Here is an 18,672-nt window from a genome sequence, read left to right on the forward strand (position 1 = left end):
GCACTGAGACAGGAACCACTGAAGAGTTTGAACAGAGGCAGGACATGTCCCTTATTTTCCTAGACATCATTTTGGCTGCCATACATCCAATGGCTTGGAGGGGTTAGTGGTCTTTTTGAGAGATAGTGAGGTCTGAACAAGAGGAGATGTAAGGTCAGTGGAAGGTGGGGACCGATTCATGGCTATTAGGAAGCAGATGGGACAGGACAGTGACCTGTGCATCAGAAGTGGCTGGAGAGGGCAGAGTTAAGGATGGCCATGAACATGCAGGTGGTTGCTTTGGGTACTGGAAGGGCAGCAGGGCCAGAAGAGGGACAGATGTGGGGTTGGGGCGGGAAGAGGATGGGCTGTGAGTGTGGAGCAAGGTTGAAGGAGGTGCTGCCCAGCTTGGGAACACTTGACTTTGGAACCTAGACACCAGGCTACAGAGACCAGCATGGGAGACGTTGGTGCCTGGATAATAACTAATCCTACCGAGGCCTGAGAGAAGCCCCAGAATCTTCTGGGCTAGGGACCCTTACCAGGCCACATCCTCTCACACAGAGAAGAGGACTTTTGTTCCATGATTGAATTCTAAGCTTTGTTTCCCAGGGCCAAGCAGAATCTGTCCAAAAGAAATTCAAGAATTTTGACCCAAATGCTAGAGTGCCATTATCTCTTTCTGAGGCTGTGGGGTTTGTGAGGGACTGGAGAGTCCAAGGAGATAGTCCCAGCTCTGTCGTATAGCAGCTGTGAGGTCAAGCAAGTCTCCTTGCCAGCCTCAGTTTCCTCCTTGCTATCTCCCTTGCAGGGTGACTGTGAGAATTAAACAGGTTTCTGGACACAAAGCTCCCAACACGGCCTCTGGCCATCTTTGTTAAATATGCACACTCTAGGATCTTCACCAAGACCCAGGACTATGAATGTTCACGGTGGGGTGTCTGGGGGTGGTCTGGGAATCTGCAGGCGAAACTGACCCATCATTGAATCAGAGTTACTACCACTAGGGACTTCCCTGGCAATGGTCGTGCCATAGGCAAGTCCACCCCCAACATTTGTGGCCTGGGGCAAGAGCTCAAATGGCAGGCCACCTGCCAAGTTCCTCCTCTCCCCACCTGCTTCCTCCCTACAGCAAGAGTCCCTGTTTGCAGACGTGGAGACTCAGCCCTATGTCCCAAATTCCCAGGTGTACCTCCCCTCCACCCCCCCACCAAACAGTTTCCTTGTCTACCCATCAGGTCTAGGGTTGCACACACCTGCAGCAGAGTCCACTGGGAGGACAGACCTGGGTCCTGAGAGTGGGCCCAGGACCCTTTGAGCAGGGAATTCCAGATTCCATTGCCTGGAGTGTGATCTAGAATAAGCTTGGGCTCCAGAGGGGCATGTCTCCTTGGCCTCATGTACACCTTACCTTGTAGGGGGGCGTGGGGCTGGAGGCGGGCAGAGGGGACCCGTACATAACAGAATTCAGGGCAGAGACCCAGCTGCCCAGGTCTTTGGTTCCCCTGCTTCAATTTCTATCAGCCTTTCCCACCAAGGCCCTCTGACCATCCCAGTGGATCCTAATAGCCATATCATGGAGGCTGCAGTCATTTGTCCATCTGCCTGCTCCCTGCCCAGCTGAGGCCATCTCAGACTTTACCTCCAGCCTCTGCTGGCCCTGAGAAGTACAGGGTTCTGAAACCTCCCACAAAGCTACCCCGTGGGTCATCACAGCTCATGCGTGACCAGTCCTGGGCTTGTCTTGGGAGGTTCTATTATTGTTCTTTAAAAATGAGGAAACAGAGGCTCAGAGAAGGCAAAGGAGGAACTGATATTACAGAGCATCTACTGAATGCCAAGCATGAGGTAGGTGTTTTAAAGACGTGACCACCTAATACCTCTGTCAGGATTATCCCCAATTTACAAGTGAGGACACTGTGACTCAGGGAAAGAGAAGTAACTGGCCCCTGGGTCATCCATTTGGTAGGAGGCAAAGTCAGAATTCAGATTCAGCTGGTCAGACCCCCAAGCCCAGACCTCCTTGATGCATAGTAGATGGTGGTGGTTTAGTCACTAAGTCGTGTCCGACTCTTGCGACCCCGTGGACTGTAGCCCGCCAGGCTCCTCTGTCCATGGGATTTCCCAGGCAAGAATAATGGAGTGGGTTGCCATTTCCTTCTCTAGGTGATCTTCCTGACCCAGGGATCAAACCTGGGTCTCCTGCATTGCAGGCCAGTTCTTTACGGACTGAGCCACCAGGGAAGCCCGTGATGCACAGTAGGCCTTCAGTAAACCTTGCCAAAAGGAGCTAAGGTTGAAACCTGGGGCCTACAGTCTCCTGTGAGGACCACGGAATGTGAGGAATGTCCACCCCCAGGGCCGGGCCCTGGGCAAGGTGACCTTTGGGGAGATAAAGTCGAATTCCGATGCTCAGAAGGAGACTAGCAGGGGCAGAGCTCGGGTGGTACTGCCAGGGACTGGGGCCAGCTGCAGCCAGGCACCGGCTCCCAGAGCCAGCCCTTACAACTAGGCCGTGTGATGGGGACAGCACCCCACCCCGCCCTACCCCTGTTGTTTCCTCAGTAGGAATCTCCTTTCCCCCACTTTGCAAATGACACCTCAGCTGCTGCGCCGCTATGCCTCTAACCCTGTCCCCAGCTGTCACCTGAGCACTTCTCCTTGGAAGGCCCTGGAGAATCTCAGCCATAACTGTTCATAACTAAACTCAGCATGCTCCCCCACTGCGTCCTACCATCCTCCCTGGGAATGCCAGCTCCATGCCCCAACGTGGTTGCCAGGGCAGAGCTGCCAGATATAGCAAATAAAAATACAGGACTCAGGTATAGATACACAATGGAATATTACTCAGCCATAAAAAGGAACGTATTTGAGTCAGTTCTAATAAGGTGGATGAACCTAGAACCTATTATACAGAGTGAAGTGAGTCAGAAAGGACAAGATAAATACCATATTCATGGCACTCCACTCCAATATTCTTGCCCGGAAAATCCCACAGACAGAGGAGCCTGGTAGGCTGCAGTCCATGGGGTCACTAAGAGTCAGACACGACTGAGAGACTTCACTTTCACTTTCACTTTTCACTTTCATGCATTGGAGAAGGAAATGGCAACCCGCTCCAGTGTTCTTACCTGGAGAATCCCAGGGACGGGGAAGCCTGGTGGGCTGCCGTCTATGGGGTCGCACAGAGTCGGACATGACTGAAGTGACTTAGCAGCAGCAACACATATATACAGAATCTAGAAAAATGGTACTGAAGAATTTATTTACAGGGCAGCACTGGAGAAACAGACATAGAGAATAGACTTATGGACATGGGGAGAGGGGAGGAGAGGGTGAGATGTATGGAAAGAGTAACATGGAAACTTACATTACCATATGTAAAATAGATAGCCAACAGGAATTTGCTGTATGGCTCAGGAAACTCAAACAGGGGCTCTGTATCAACCTAGAGGGATGGGATGGGGGTGGGGATGGGAGGGAGGTTCAAAAGGGAAGGGATATATGTATACCTATGGCTGATTCATGTGAGGTTTGACGGAAAACAGCAAAATTCTGTAAAGCAATTATCCTTCAATAAAAAATAAATGAAAAATACAGGACTCAGTTAAATTAGAATTTCAGATAAACAATGTATAATCTTTTTCGTGTATGTCCCAAATATTGCATGGGACATACCTATACTAGAAACAAATTATTTGTTTTTTATCTGAAGTTTTAAGATTACCAGGCATCTTGTATTTTACCTGGCAGCCCTAAGTCCGCGTGTAGTTCACCACTTAAAACTCTTCAGTAGTATCCTGGGGTCAGAGAATGGAGAAAACTCCCCTGTTTGAAGCACTCTTCCCTCACCAGTCCTTGAAATCACCTCCTCCAGGGAGCCTTCCAAAGAGCCATAGTCTGTGTTAGGGACTGCTCTGTGCAATTAAAGGCCATCCATACTTCCTTATCAGAACTTTAAGTGCCCTGCTGTCTCCCATCAGTAAAAGGTCCACGAGACCAGCATCTGTCCTTACATTCACTCTGTTCCCAGCCCTTAGCACCATGCACAGTGCCTAGAAGAACTGCTCTGGAACCCTGGCTAAGCCCCTTGCCTTCTCTGTCTCTCCGTTCAGAAGAGACAGGTTCATCTACAATGGCCTGTGAGGCTCCTCCCAGCTCTGATGCTGGCCTGTTTCAGCCAGATCCTGCACTTTGACCCTGGAGATCACTGGCAGGGGTGGTGCAGGGGAGAACTCTGAACTCAGCTTGGAAGACATGAAGACCAGCCCCAGCTCTGCCAGTCTGTGACCTCAGGCAAGTTCCCCACCCTCTCTCAGCCTGACTTTTCTCCTCTGCCAGGCTCTGTACAGGGGAGGGGAGGGATCACGCGGCTTGCTCAAAAGGTTGTTGGGAGGTTGAAGTCAGAGAGGTAAAGCCTGCATCAGGGAGCCGAGCTGGCACTTTGGAGGCCCTCAAAGAACACTAGATTCCTCCCTGCTCTTCCCATTCAACTGGAAGACCTAAATGCCCAGGAGGGACTCAGGCAGTGGGGGCTGAAAGAGCTCCAGGGGGAGGAGGGAGGGAGAAGCTGGGCTGGGAGCATTCAGGCAAGACTTTAAATCTGGTCTTCAATTTATTTATTTATTTATTTTTAAAGGGCCTGAGCATCTTCCCTGAGAGACTTAAGACTCAATCCAGCCTGAGCAGAGGGGGACAACCTGAAGTCAATCATCTCCCACTCCTTTGTAGCGGGGTAATTTTTCAGCCTAAGTGGAGGGCAGGGAACATGTGGATGTAGGGGGAACACATTTGAGAGACCTGGGTCCAAGGAGACAGACACCAAGGTGGGGGGCTTGTGCAGCCTTAGAGCTCCCATAATCTCCTCCAGATTCCCCAGCCCACCCCAAATAAATATGCAGCTTCAGTGAGAACAGAATACTCACTGGCTTCAAGACAAGCTCATCCCCCACCCTCATTCCAGTCCCCTTTCCAGAGGCAGCAGGCCCATGAGGTGGGGAATTCCTGGCAGGCCCCGGGGCCACCCACCCAACTCTGACCCGTTCTTCCAGTGCTTGGACAGGGCCGTCCCAAGGACAGTGGGGCAAGGAGGTGGACACTCCTTTCCCAGACAGTCTGGGGTTCCTGGCGGGGTGGGTGGTGGGTGGGTGGGTGAGACAGCAGTGAGTAATTCAAGAGCTATGAGCCCCCAGGAAATGAATTCTTGCCTGTGAAAAGGAATCTTAAGACAAGGCTCTCTCAAACCACCTCCTTCTCCTCCCACTGCTCCTCTCTGTCCCCTCTCCTGCCTCCTTCCTCCTCTAGCTACCCTGCCTGGCTCTCCCAGCCTCTGCTGAACTAGCTTCCTGTGGTCCATCAATCAGGTCCGATCTGATCTCAAGACCAAAGAGGCAAGAGGAGGCAGGGAGAGAGGAAGAAAGGAAAGGAAGGAGGGAGTTCGCCTTCAGTGAGCCCCCGGGTCTGCACAGCTCACCGAAGCTTCCGAGGTCTCTAGGGCCACAGCCATCCCGCAGGGCAGAATCTACTTTTCAGGGGACCAAACTCAGCCTTAAAGAGTATAGACTCCGTGACAGACACACAGGCGATACAGAGTCAACTCTCACCCTAGGGCTCCAAGGTACAATCCCGGGGCTTCAGCTGGCCCCGAGTAAGCAAGGCTGCCACATTCTGAGGTTGGGAGCCTTAGTTCTTCGGGGTCTGAAGCCAGTCAGAGCAGGTCGGAGGATGAGGCTACCAGTCCCTGTCCCAGGCAGGCTCAGTCACCTGAGGCAAGTCCCTTCACCTTTCAGACGATCCCTTTGTCCAGTTAAAATCTGTCCTGGAGTGACCTTTGCCCTCAAGGGAAAGGGGACAGGTTCCAGGGCTTGCTTTCAAATCCTGGTGCTGCTCTTCCCTACAGCGAGCGGGACAGTCACTGCCCTCCTTGAGGGTCACTTCCCGCCCCTGTGAGATGGGGTGATGAGGCCCTTGCAGGGGGTTTGGGGAAGACTGGGAGTGCACAGTGCTCTGCACCGTTGAGGGCTCTGCAGCTGGTGAGTGAGGGGAGAACCCACTGAGAAAGCCTCGAGACCATGATCCGTGCGTGGGACCCAGACCTACCAGGTTCTTGCCTCTCTGCTGTGTGACCAGGCAAGTGACTTTCCTGCAACAGCAGGCCAAGGCACTCTTGGACCTGGGAGGGCAGACTAGACTCATTTATCTGACCTAGAGAGGAGACCCCTGTCTACCCAGTCCTGACCTGGACAGGTCCATCCAGCTCTGTTTTTCCCCATGCCTGCCAGGCACTAGCCCCACCCTGCCCCAGAACAAAAGGGACATTTGACATTCTTTGTCCTGAGCAGACTCATTCTCTGAGTGTTGGACCTATCAAGCCTTGCAGCTAGGACCTGCCACCAACCCCTACTGCAGGTCCCCCACCTCCACCCCCGCCCCCACCACGTCCTGGCCCAGCTCTCCCACTAGCCTGGAAGAGAGCGAGGGAGGCGTCTTAAAGGAGCAGTCTGCTCTCAGAAAATATTCCCCACCCCCACCATCGGAACTAGCAGGAAGGAAACCAGGTGGGGGAGGGGGACGGGAGAGGTGTCCACGGAGATTACAGGCGTGTGACTTGTTTGGGACTGGAGGGGCGTCAAAGTGAGGCTAAAACTTACTCTTCTCCTGGCTCCCACCTAAGGGCTCTTTTCAGTTTTTTTAGTGTCCTTTAAAGGAAAGGTCCCAACCCTGCCTTGATTTGCTGTGTGACCTCGGGTGAGTTCCTTTCCCTCTCTGTGCATTGGTCTCCCTTGTATAAAAGAAGAGGAGAAACAGGTATGAGCCAAACCCTGGTGAGGTGCTGGGATACCAGAGATGTCCTGCCCCTAGAATCTAGTCCTAGGTTTCCATGAAGATTCCACCAACAAAAAGCCACGAAATGACTCTCAAGGTAAAAGGAAGATGTTTCTGTGAAAGTAGGACCCCTAAGTGGTGGAGGAGAACCAGCCTCTCTTCCCTCCAATTGATCTTATACAATGTCCAAAGCTTCCCCCTCTTCACCCATTGATAGGCTTGTGAGACAAACAAATTGAATGGTGTTCTTCTTGTACAGAAAATAAGGCTACAGGCACACCGAGGACAGGCCCCAGCCCGCCCTGGGAGCTGGTGTCTGGAAAGTGATGCCTAAGCACTGAGCCAAACGGGGAAAGATGGGCGATGGGTCATTTGGTCGAGGGACCCAACAAGCAAGGGAAAAGCACTGATACGTCCTTGTGCTCTGGTTCCTTTGGCTGGAGCTTGGGGTATGCTGGAGGGGAGCAGAGAGGGGAGGCCGGAGGGTCTTGGTTGCCTGACGGAGGAGTTTGTCCTCTGGGTGCCAAGTAGCTAAGGGGAGATTTTACACCAGGCAGTATTCCTTCACTACTGCTGTACTGAAGGGAATGAATGGTGGGGGCCCAGACAGAGACCAAGGGCCAGCTGTACACATAGGTACCTTCTGACAAAGGGGCCCGTGGAGCCATGGGGGAGGGGCAACAGAGCAATTCCTCCCGGGAAAGAGGGGAAGTGAGCGGGGAGATGAAGCAGGGGAGAGGAAATGAAAGATTAAGTGCATAAAGGCCATAAAGCTCAGAACCGTCCAGGCTGGATGGATTCCCAGTTTATAGATACATTTATGTTCAAGGATGCCCAGCCAGGCCCGATACGCCCGCAAGAGCAGCCACCCAGGGAGGCCAGGGGACCCTGGGCTAGAGGAGACCCTTCTTGCCACTGCACCCCTCTCTTGCCCACTCCCCTTCACCTACCCCCAAATCCTCAGGGCTGGCTGACAGCCCAGCTGGAAGCAATTGTGGGAGTCTCCAGCCTGGAGAGCTGCATCCCACAAAGGGCCCTGGTAAATAGCAACCCGCACCCCAGACGGCCTGCAGCCCCCTCCCCCTCTGCAGCCCCCTGCCCGGAAATTTAAAACAACTGCTCTACACAGTCTTAAATCCTCCAGGAAGGAGCAGGAAGGGGTTGGCAGGCGGGAAACATGAGGCTGGCCAGGGTCCTGCCTGGAACTCCCTCTTTCCCTTCTCCCACCCTGAAGTCCCCTGAAAGACTTCCTCCCACCTGCTCCCCCTAAAGTCTTGCCGTGGGTTCCCCAGCTCCCTGGCTTCCTATGCCGGTGTTCACTGCAAGGCATCACAGCTGCAGTCTGTTGGAAACATCAAGTGGGCGGTGAGCACCCAGAGCGCAGAACAGTCCTATGCTTGCTTGGCCCGGGGAACCGGGTCTGCCACAGAGCAAATGCAGAATGTATACATGAAGAATGAATAGATGAAGCCACATGTGACCCTGAACCACTGCTTGGCTCTTTTGAACTCAGTTTCCTCATCTATTAAATGGGCGCAATAACTTTTTCACCTAGTCTACTGTGCAAGTATTTTATGAACTGCGAAGCTGATAAGTCACAATGATTCAATTTCTGCCTTCCTGGTCTCAGCTTGCTCACCTGTAAAATGAGGGCCTGAGTTAAGTCCTAGCTAGGGGCTGTTCTTTGATATGATATTCCGAGACTTTAGCCAGTGGCGAGGATGTCCCTTAAATATCACCCGGCTGGTAGGGGGACGGCAGAAGGTGAGTTAACAGGGAAAGAGCCCTGACTAGGGTTTGCTGCTGCTGTGCTGTGCTCAGTCGTGTCTGACTCTGTGGCCCCATGGATTGTAGCCCGCCAGGCTCCTCTGTTGGTGAGATTCTCCAGGCAAGAATACTGGAGTGGGTTGCCATTTCCTCCTCCAAGGGATCTTCCCATCCCAGGGATCGAACCCACGTCTTCTGCATCTCTTCTGCCTAGAGTTTAGAAGGCCACTATTTTAGTTCCAGCTTGGCCCCTGACTTGCTGTGTGATCTTCTCTGGGCCTTTGTTTACTTCTCTGTAAAATAGGAGTGGGTGGACACAGGATGCCTGAAGGGACCTCTTGCATTCAAGTTCTATGTTGACAGGATGTTATCCAGAGGACAGTGAGGAGCCACTGATGGGCTTTCAGTAGGAAAGTGGCATATGCTAAGAGTTGCATTTCAGGACACTCTGGCAGTGGTATGGCTTGTGGGTAGAAGGGTGAAGAGTCTGGAGACAGGAGAGCCAGAAGGGGGCTGCTGTCTTTGCAAAGGCAGCTGAAGATAGCAGCTTCCACATCTTTCTTCACGCCACACCTAACCCTGGGATACCCTGCTTCTTCCCAATATCTCCTGCTTTTTAAAACTCACCCATCTTTAAGACACAGTTCAAAGACCACCTTGTCTACGAGGGCTTCTCAGGTTATTGCTGATGCAGATAATGAGCTCTTCCCCTGTCATCCAGTTTCCTAGCTCTGTGTACCTTCATCACGGTACCAGTTTGAATTACGGGTTTGTGTGTGTGTGTGTGTGTGTGCATGCATGTGTGTGTACTCTCACCTGGGCTGTGAACTCCTGAGGTCAGGGTGGGTGCCCCACTCCTCCCCATGCCGTAATCTCTTATACCCATCACATGGCCTGGCCCGGAGGAGGTGCTCAATACACGCATGCAGAGGGCTGATGCCAGAGCATCCTACTCCTTGAGTGCACTTACACTGGGCTCCAGCCTCAGTTTAACTACTAAGAGCCCTGTGACCACGGGCCAGTCACTTCTCTCTGAATAAAGGTCCCTTTCGGCCTCATGGGAAGTATCTCCATTATTCATTCTCAAGTCAGCACTCCCTTCACTCAGCATTTTTTCCCTTCCTGTGGCCTGGGTCACAGTGAGCTGCTACGAGTATGACTCCCATTGGAACGTGAGCTCACCGAGAACCTCACTCCTGGGTCTTGCCCAGTGCTGTCTGCCCAAGCGGTGCTTGACTAATCTGTATAGATGTCCACTCCTTGGTCCTTAGAGAGGGCGCGTATAGGATCCCCATAAACAGTGATGTAAGATCAAATGTGCACCTTTGCAAGAGGCCAGGAGCCTTCACTGCCTAAGCCCTGCCATAGTCCTGCCTCTGTCCGCCCCCCAACCCTCCTGACCCGCCATCCTTCTGGGGCTATTCCGGCCTCCCCTGAGAAGTGTGGGGAAGAGGTGCTGTCAGCAGATGGGTCTCTAGCCAGCACTGCTCTGCCCCAGGCAAGCCCTGCTCGAATCTCAGCCAGAGTCCCCCTCCCACTCCCCCGCCCCCATGGGCTGGGACAGACCTCAGCCAGCAGGCCTCCCAGCTTTGATCAATACAGGGCAAGCAGCCAAGGCGGCTGCAGGCTCCATCCTCCCAGGAGGCCCCAGCTCAGCCCGGGTCACATGGGGGAGGGGGCTGCAGCCTGGCTCAGGGACTCTGGGGGTGGGGCAGGGCACGGGAGAGTAGGAAAGGCAGGCATCACTCACAGAGTCATTCATTCCTTCACCCGCTCACTTCTCTGCCCACAGATGTTCCATCCACAAATATTTAGTGAGTATCAACTACGCACTGGGCACTGCCATCAGCTCTGGGGACAATGTGAGGAAAACACAGCAGCTTTTGTGGAAATGAGTGTTCTCATGGGGAAGAGGATGAACAAAAATTAGAAGTTTCAAAATGTGATAAAAATAAAATATGATAGGGTGACAGATTGGGGCAGCATTCCTCAGGCTGGCCAGTGTGTGTGTTCAGTCACTAAGTCGTATCTGACTCTTTGCAACCCCATGGACTACAGTAGGCCAGGCTGCTCTGTCCTTCACTATCTCCAGGAGTTTGCTCAAATTCATGTCCATTGTGTCAGTGATGCCATCCAACCATCTCATCCTCTGCTGCTCCCTTCTTCTTTTGCCTTCAATCTTTCCCAGCATCAGGGTCTTTTCTAATGAGTCGGCTCTTCGCATCAGGTGGCCAGAATATTGGAGCTTCAGCATCAGTCCTTCCAGTGAATATTCAGGGTTGATTTCCTTTAGGATTGACTGGTTTGATCTCCTTACAGTCCAAGGGACTCTCAAGAGTTTTCTCCAGCACCAGAACTCAAAAGCATCAATTCTTCGGTGCTCAGCCTTTATTATGGTCCAGCTCTCACATCCAGGGAGGGTGCTTATTTAAGACCCAGAATGATGATGAGATCCCACCAGGTGGCTCAGATCAGGAAGCAGATGCTGAGATGGAAATTTGTATGCAGGCAGCTTGTTGGGTTGCTCACGGTCTCACGGGACACCTATGGGCCAGGGAGAGAGGCAGCCTAGAGTAGAAGGAGAAGTGGGGTTATGCTACACTCACAGCAGAGGCCTCAGCTCACCCCCACCAATCAAGAAGTTAGCCTTTAAGAGTTATCCCAGGGCCTCCCTGGTGGTCCAGTGGTTAAGAATTCAACTTGTGCAACCCACTCCAGTATTCTTGCCTGGAAAAGTCCATGGAGAGAGGAGCCTGGCAGGCTGCAGTCCATGCGGTTACATGACTGAGCATGCATGCATGAGGGTGGAGGGAGATGGGTTGGTAGCAATAAACTGGTAGAACTAACCAAAAAAAAAAAAAGAAGAAGAATTCAACTTGCAAAGCAAGGGACACCTGGTCCAGGAATATCCCACATACCACAGAGCAACTGAGCCCATGCGCCACAACTACTGATCCCACTTGCTGCGACTACTGAGCCCACACTCCCTACAGCCCGTGCTCTGCAGCAAGAGAAGCCACTGCAACAAGAAGACCTTGCTTCACAACAAAGAGTAGTTCCCACTTGCCACAACTATAGGAAGCCCACGCACACCAGCGAAGTCCCAGCACTGCCAAAAATAAATACATCTTTTTTTAAAAAAAGAGTTGTCCCAGCACCAGGCAGGCCTTTGTACCCCTATACTGACCAGCCACTGGGTAGGTGCCCCCAGGAAGGAGCAAGCCAGCTGCCTTCAGTTAGAGGCATTCCCACAGTCTCAACTGCTAGCTGCTGCCAGCAACACTCAGCAGCTGGGAGAATGAGGACCTCAGCCCAGAAGGGGGCCGTGGGGGCACACCTCAGTATCCACAAGGCAGGCCAAGATCTGGAGGAAGAACGTTCCAGACAGAGGGAATAGCAATGCAAATTCCCTGAGGCAGAAGCGAGCTTAGCCTGACGGAGGCACTGAGAGAAGTCCAGAATGGTCAGAGTGTGCCCGGGTGAAAAGGGAGTCACAGGACAGCAGTCAGAGGCAGGCACAGACCAGTCCAGAAGGGCCTTGTGAACCCTGGGATTTTTTTCTAAGTGTAAAGGATCACCTCGGGAGGGCTTTAAAAAGAGAGTGATCTGATAATTACCTATTAACACTATCCAGGCTTCTGGGTGGAGAAGGGGAGGGGAGGGAAGTGGGAGGGAGAGCATTTGGGAAGCGGTGGAAGGGTCCAGGTGAGAGCCCCTGGTGCTTTAACTAGGATGGGCAGGAGTAAGCTGCTGTCCAGTACTGGACAGTGCTGGGAAACTTCCAGAAACCTCGGGGGGGGGGGGGCGGGGAGTTGGCTGAGGGGTGGAACTCAGAAGTGTCGCTACTGGAACAAGATAAAGCACTACTCGTCCATTCATTTACCTAAAATATGTACTGACTGGGCATCTGCTCTTTGCCAGGGACTGTGCGAGGCGTTGGGGTTAGAGCAGTGGAAGGTGTAGCCGTGGTCCTGACCTCATGGAGGTTATAGTCTGGTGGGTATTGAGTAGGAGCCAAACAACGTACCAATTGCCATTGAGATCAGTGGTCTGAAAAAAAACTCTGGATTTCCTCCTGTAAGCAATGGGGAGACATTTTTTTTAATTAAGGTATATCTTATAAACAGAAGATTGTCCAATCTAAAGTACCCCTTTTAATGAATTATAAGCATTACTCAATCAAGATTCAGAACATTTCCTGTGCCCAGAAGGCTGTTTCATGTACTCTCCCAACCAAGTCACCTACAGAGCAACCACTGTTTTGATCTCTATCATCACATGTTCATTTTGTCTGTTTTTGAACTCCATTTAAATGTATGTATGTACTTGATTGTGCCTGGTTTCTTTTGCCCAACATTATGTTCAAGGGATTCATATGTGTTGCCATATGTAGCAATTGCCTGTTCTTTCTCATGGCTATACAACATTTCACCATGAAGGTGAAAGTGTTAGTCACTCAGTCATGTCCAACTCTTTGCAACCCCGTGGACTATAGCCCACTAGGCTCCTCTGTCCATGGAATTCTCCAGGCAAGAACATTGGAGTGGGTAGACATTCCCTGAGCTTCCCAGGTGGCTCAGTGGGTAAAGAGTTGGCCTGCAGTGCAGGAGACACAGGCAGATGTGAGTTTGATCCCCGGATTGGGACGATCCTCTGAAGGAGGGCATGGCAACCCACTCCAGTATTCTTGTCTGGAGAATCCCATGAACAGAGGAGCCTGGTGGGCTACAGTCCATAGGGTCGCAAAAGAGTCAGACAATACTGAAGTGACTGAGCCTGCATACAGCCGTTTCCTTCTCCAAGGGATCTTCTCAACCCAGGGATCAAATCCAGGTCTCTTGCATTGCAGGCAGATTCTTTACCATCTGAGCCACCAGGGAAGCACAATATTTCACTATATATGTATATATATATATATATATACACACACACACACAATATTTTATTTATCTATCCTACTGTTTTTTAAATTAATCACTTTATTTTACTTTTTTGTCCATGCCACATGGCTTGTAGGATCTTAGATCCCTGACTAGGGAAGGAATGCATTGCTTCCTACAATGGAAACATGGAGTCCTAACCACTGGACTGCCAGGGAATTTCCTGGCAGTTTCTACTGTTAATGGACATTTGGGTCATTTCCAATTCTTGGCTATTATAAATAATGCTATGAATATTTCGGTATATTTCCTTTGGTGGATATACATGTGCTCGTTTCTGTTGAGTATATATCCAGGAGTGGAATTCCTGAGACAGAATTATATATATATATATATATATACATATATATATATATATCTTTAGCTTTGGAAATACTACCAGTTTTCTAAAGTATTGCATCAATATATATTCCTATTAACAATGTATGAGAGTTCCAGTTACTCCATATTTTTGCAAACACTTGAAAATGTTGGTCCTTTTCATTTTAGCCATACTGGAAGGTATATAACATTAACAGTATCTCATTGTGGTTCATATTTGCATTTCACTGATGACTAATGATGTGGAGCAACTTTTCATATGCTTGTTGATTTACGAAGTGTCTGTTCAAGTCTCTTGCCTGTTTTTTGCTTTTAATGCATTGTCTAGTTTTCTCGATATATGAGTTCTTTAAATTTTCTAGGTATGAGTCCCTTGTTTGACATATGTATTGCAATTATGTCCTACCAGTTTGTAGCTTATATTTTCACTCTCTTAGTGATACCTTTTGATGAATAGTTATTAATTTTAATGATGTTCATTTCCTTTATCTTTTCAACCTTTTCCTTTATGGTTGATTTTTTTCAGCATATATGTGATATGCTTAAACAATCTTTGCCTACCTCAAGGTCATAAGAGATTCTCTTATATTTTCTTCCAGAAGTTTTTTTTTTTTTCAGAAGTTTTTTTTGGCTGCACTGCACAGCATGTGGAATCTTTGTTTCCCCACCAGGGATTGAAGCCATGCCCGCCATAGTGGAAGCATGGAGCCTTAACCACTGGACCACCAGGGAAGTCCCAAGGACCCTGACCCACGTGAATCAACATTTCTGTATGGTGTGAGGTAGAAGTCAAGGCTCATTCAGCACCCATTTCTAACCAAGCTCCATTTAAATTTCTAGCACCAGTTTTTTGAAAATACTTTTTTTTTTTTCTTCTAGTGAACTGCAGTGGCCATTTTCTTATAAATCAAGTGCTCATATACGTACAAGCCTACTTCTGAGTTCTCTGTTCTGTATAGTTGGTCTACTTGACTACTTTGTGCCAGTACTATGCGTTAATTATTAAAGTTTTACAATGAGTTTTCACATATGATAGTCTAAGTCCTCAAGCTTTATTCTTCTCCAAAATCACACTGTCTTTTTCTCTGCATTTTCATATAAGCTTTAGAATCAGAGTGTTAACTTTTAAAAAGCTATTAGATTTTTTATTGGAATTGCACTGAGTCTAGAGGTCAATTTTAAAAGAATTAGCACCTTAACAAATACTGGCCTAACAACTCTCTATCCCTTAAAACTCCATCTGACCATCAGGCCAACTTAGATGCTGCTCCTTCTGAACTTTCATTGTACTTCCTATGTACTTAGGTATGTTTATATTGTGTATAGACTGAGCAGACTGCATAGAAACTGATTAGATGTCTGTATCTTCCTTAAGAGGTGATCTCTTGGGCTACCAAGCCATCCTTGTATCCTAATTCTTAGTAAAATGCATAGTATATAGTAAGTGTTTAATATAAGTTTGATGAATGAATGAATAAAACCCAAGTCACTTTGTACTCAGAGGTTTTCACTTTGATATCTGGCAATGCCTTCACTCCTAATTCTGCAATCTGACCAGTTTGTTAGAGTAAGGAAAGAAGATGGAGACAGAGCAGGTAGACAGTTCAACCATTCAATGCCACAACTAAAGATAGAACTCAAACTGTATACCCTATTGTCCTTGAGTTAGTGAGAGTATCTCCATATAAGAACCTCATATGAAAGTGGGGTGATCCCCTGGCACTTTCCATGGCATTTCTTAGCAATAAAGCTGCTATCACAGATACGAGAATTATTCTTATTTGAATGCCTCATAGGAATAGGAACCAAATATTCACTGTCCCCTTGCTTAGCCCTGTCATCACACACACACACACACACAAAATACCAAATCTTCCAATCCATGAACATGGTATATCCCTCCGTTTATTTAGGTCTTCTTTTACTTTCTGAAGCACTAATTTAAAGTTTCAGAGTGAAGGTTTTGCACACATTTTATTGCATTTATTCTTAGGTATTTGATGTTTTTGATGCCATTATAAATAGTATTATTTTCAAATTTCATTTTCTAATTGTCTGTTGCTACTATAGAAAAAATAATTATTTTTGTATATTGTCCTGCATCTCAAAACTTTGCTAAATTAATTCTAATACTTTATAGATTTTTTGTAATTCTTACATCCACAATGATGTCATCAGAAACTAATGGCAGTTTTACTTCTTTTTCAATCTTTATAGTTTTTATTACTTTTCTTCCCTTATTGTCCCAGCTAGACATTTAGTATAATGATTGAACAAAAACAGTGTGATGGTATATTCTCACCTTGTTCTTGGGATAAAGTGTTCAACATTTCACATTAAATATGATGGTTTCCCTGGTGGCTCAGAGGTAAAGAATCCACCTGCAATGCAGGAGCCACACAAGATGCAGGTTAGATCCCCGGGTCGGGAAGATCCCCTGGAGGAGGAAATGGCAACCCACTCCAGTGTTCTTGCCTGGGAAATCCCATAGACAGAGGAGCCTGGTGGGCTACAGTCCATGGGGCCTCAAAGAGTCAGATACGATTGAACACACACACACATGGGATTTTTGTGGATATCTGTTCTCAGATTAAAGGAACTCCCTGCTATTCTTAGTTCATTGAGAGCTTTATTATGAACTGATATTAAATTTTATCAATTTCTTTCTTTCTTTCTCTACTGAAATGATCATGTTTCTCTTTTATTCTCTGACTATGATAAAATTATATTGATCTAATATAGGACATTAAACTAAACTTGCACTTCTGGAATAAGCCCCACGTGATCATAACATATACCATCATATAGCATGGATCAGGGTGAGCAAGGCTGGATGTAGTGAAACCATTGAGAAGGGTGGTGCAAAAGTCCTCATGAAAGAAGAGGAGGGCCTGGACTAGTGTATAGACTGTGATGAATGAAGAAGATACTCTGAAAGGGTGGAGTGGGCAGGACGTGGTGGCAAATGAGATACGAGGCCTATTGAGAACAAGGGCTTCTGGTCTGGGCATCTAAGTTGGATAATAGTGGTGCCATCCTCCAGGAAGGTGGCTGTAAGTCTGGGCTGGCAGAGAATAATGAGTTCTCTTTTAGATGTATTACAGATACCCACTGGAGTTGTGCAGGAGACAGGTGGCCATGCTGCACTGGAGCTCAGGGGAAGGATCTGGGTGAAGATGTGACGTGAATGTTTTCTACTTAGAGAAAGTGGTGGAAGCCTTGAGAACTGAAGACATGGACTGGGGACAAAGTACAGAATGAAGAGAGAGGAGAGGCCTAGGACATACCCCTGAGAAAGGCCCATATTTAAGAGAGAGGTTGAGGATGAGAAACTGGGAAGAAGATGGAGAAAAGAGCAGCCAGAAAGGATGAAGGAAATCCAGGAGTCCAGGATATCAAGGGGCCACGAAGGACCATGTTCCAGGGAAGGAGTGATCAGCTATTTCAAACAGGAAGTCAAGGGATGAAAGGTTCCTGATTGGACTTAACTCTAGGTGCCTCTGGGGGCTGAGGCAGAGGCAGGGCTGAGAGGTCAGAGAGAAGAGCTGGCGTCTCACATGGGAGCAAGATCAGAGGTCCGGTACTCACATTTCATACATCAGAGATGGAGGCACATCACAGCTGTAGCAAAACGAGGACCAGAAACCTGTCACCCTAAATCCCTGACCCAAGCACTTTTGGTACTGCTCCCAACAATAATAGCTAATTACTAAATGCCAGGCGCTGTTCTGAGCATTTTACAATTTAACTGATTTAATCCTTAAGATATGAGATAAGTAAATTTATTCCCCATTTTGAAGATAAGGAAACTGAGGCACAGAGCGTTCTTAACCACTTCTCACGCTTTCAAACCTTAAAAACTACACTTTCCGTCGATCTGAAAATACGGATCCAATCCTCCAACCTCATGACTTTTGAGTCTGTATTATCTGTGTTCCCCTTGGCCTCCAGAAAGTGATGCCCAGTCATTGCCCCTAGTCAGCTCTGATCCTTCTATAGATCCCTACTGCCTTCATCCTAACCTCTAGCCTGGCGCTCGTCCTCCGCGGGCTGGCCCAGGTATACCTCATCAGCTACCACAGCAACTGACCTCCCTGTGTGTATCAGTCAGGGCTGTCAGTAACAGAATCCATTTGAGCATGTGAAAGCAGAAATTGGGTTTGTTGCAGGTGTTAGGAGTTCAGAGAATCATCAGGAGAATGAGAGGAACAGACTCAATAATAAAATCACTTCTAGGAACAAACTGCAGAACTGGCCATCTCAGAACCTTCTGTCTCTGCCATCACTCTAGCAAATACCAAGTGCTAGGAAGGACCTCAGCTTCAGTGAAAACTGCTATAGCTGCTGCCACAATACCAACGCCACATCTGTGTCAGGGCCTCAGCCTAGCAACCTGTGCTACTTTCCAAACCACCTCCACCGGCAAAGTGCCATCTCACTGCGGTTCTCTTTCTTTATGCTGCTGTTTCTTGAAGCAAGTCCTGACTGAGCGGCAGAGCTAGGTCACATGACTGTTTCCTAGCTGCAAGGGAAGCTGGGAATTGATGCTCTGTCTTCTATTTTGGGAAGGTGGAAACCATTAGGGAGAATCACACAAATATGGAAAGACTGTTCAGACGAAGATGGACAATGATGGATAGGACAAATGTCCTAGACACACATACTCTCCTTTAGCCTGGAATGCCCTTTTCTGTACCTGATGAATGACATCTCATTTTTAAAATAAATTTATTGCACTGTGTCAGGTCTTAGCTGCAGCACATGGGACCTTCATTGCATCATACAGACTCTCTAGTTGTAGCACATAGGCTCAGTAGTTACGGTTTATGGGCTTAGTTTT

General features: G+C 48.6%; 1 long non-coding RNA gene across 1 annotated transcript; it reads left to right on the forward strand.

Moving 5' to 3' along the window:
* Nucleotides 1–4,628: 4,628 nt before the first annotated feature.
* Nucleotides 4,629–15,268, forward strand: LOC129656237 (uncharacterized). Its single transcript, XR_008716286.1, has 3 exons — nucleotides 4,629–4,714; nucleotides 14,504–14,614; nucleotides 14,712–15,268. It is a non-coding gene; the product is annotated as an uncharacterized LOC129656237 (long non-coding RNA).
* Nucleotides 15,269–18,672: the final 3,404 nt, after the last annotated feature.

Source organism: Bubalus kerabau, chromosome 6 (assembly GCF_029407905.1).
Source record: "Bubalus kerabau isolate K-KA32 ecotype Philippines breed swamp buffalo chromosome 6, PCC_UOA_SB_1v2, whole genome shotgun sequence".
Lineage (NCBI taxonomy): Eukaryota > Metazoa > Chordata > Mammalia > Artiodactyla > Bovidae > Bubalus > Bubalus kerabau.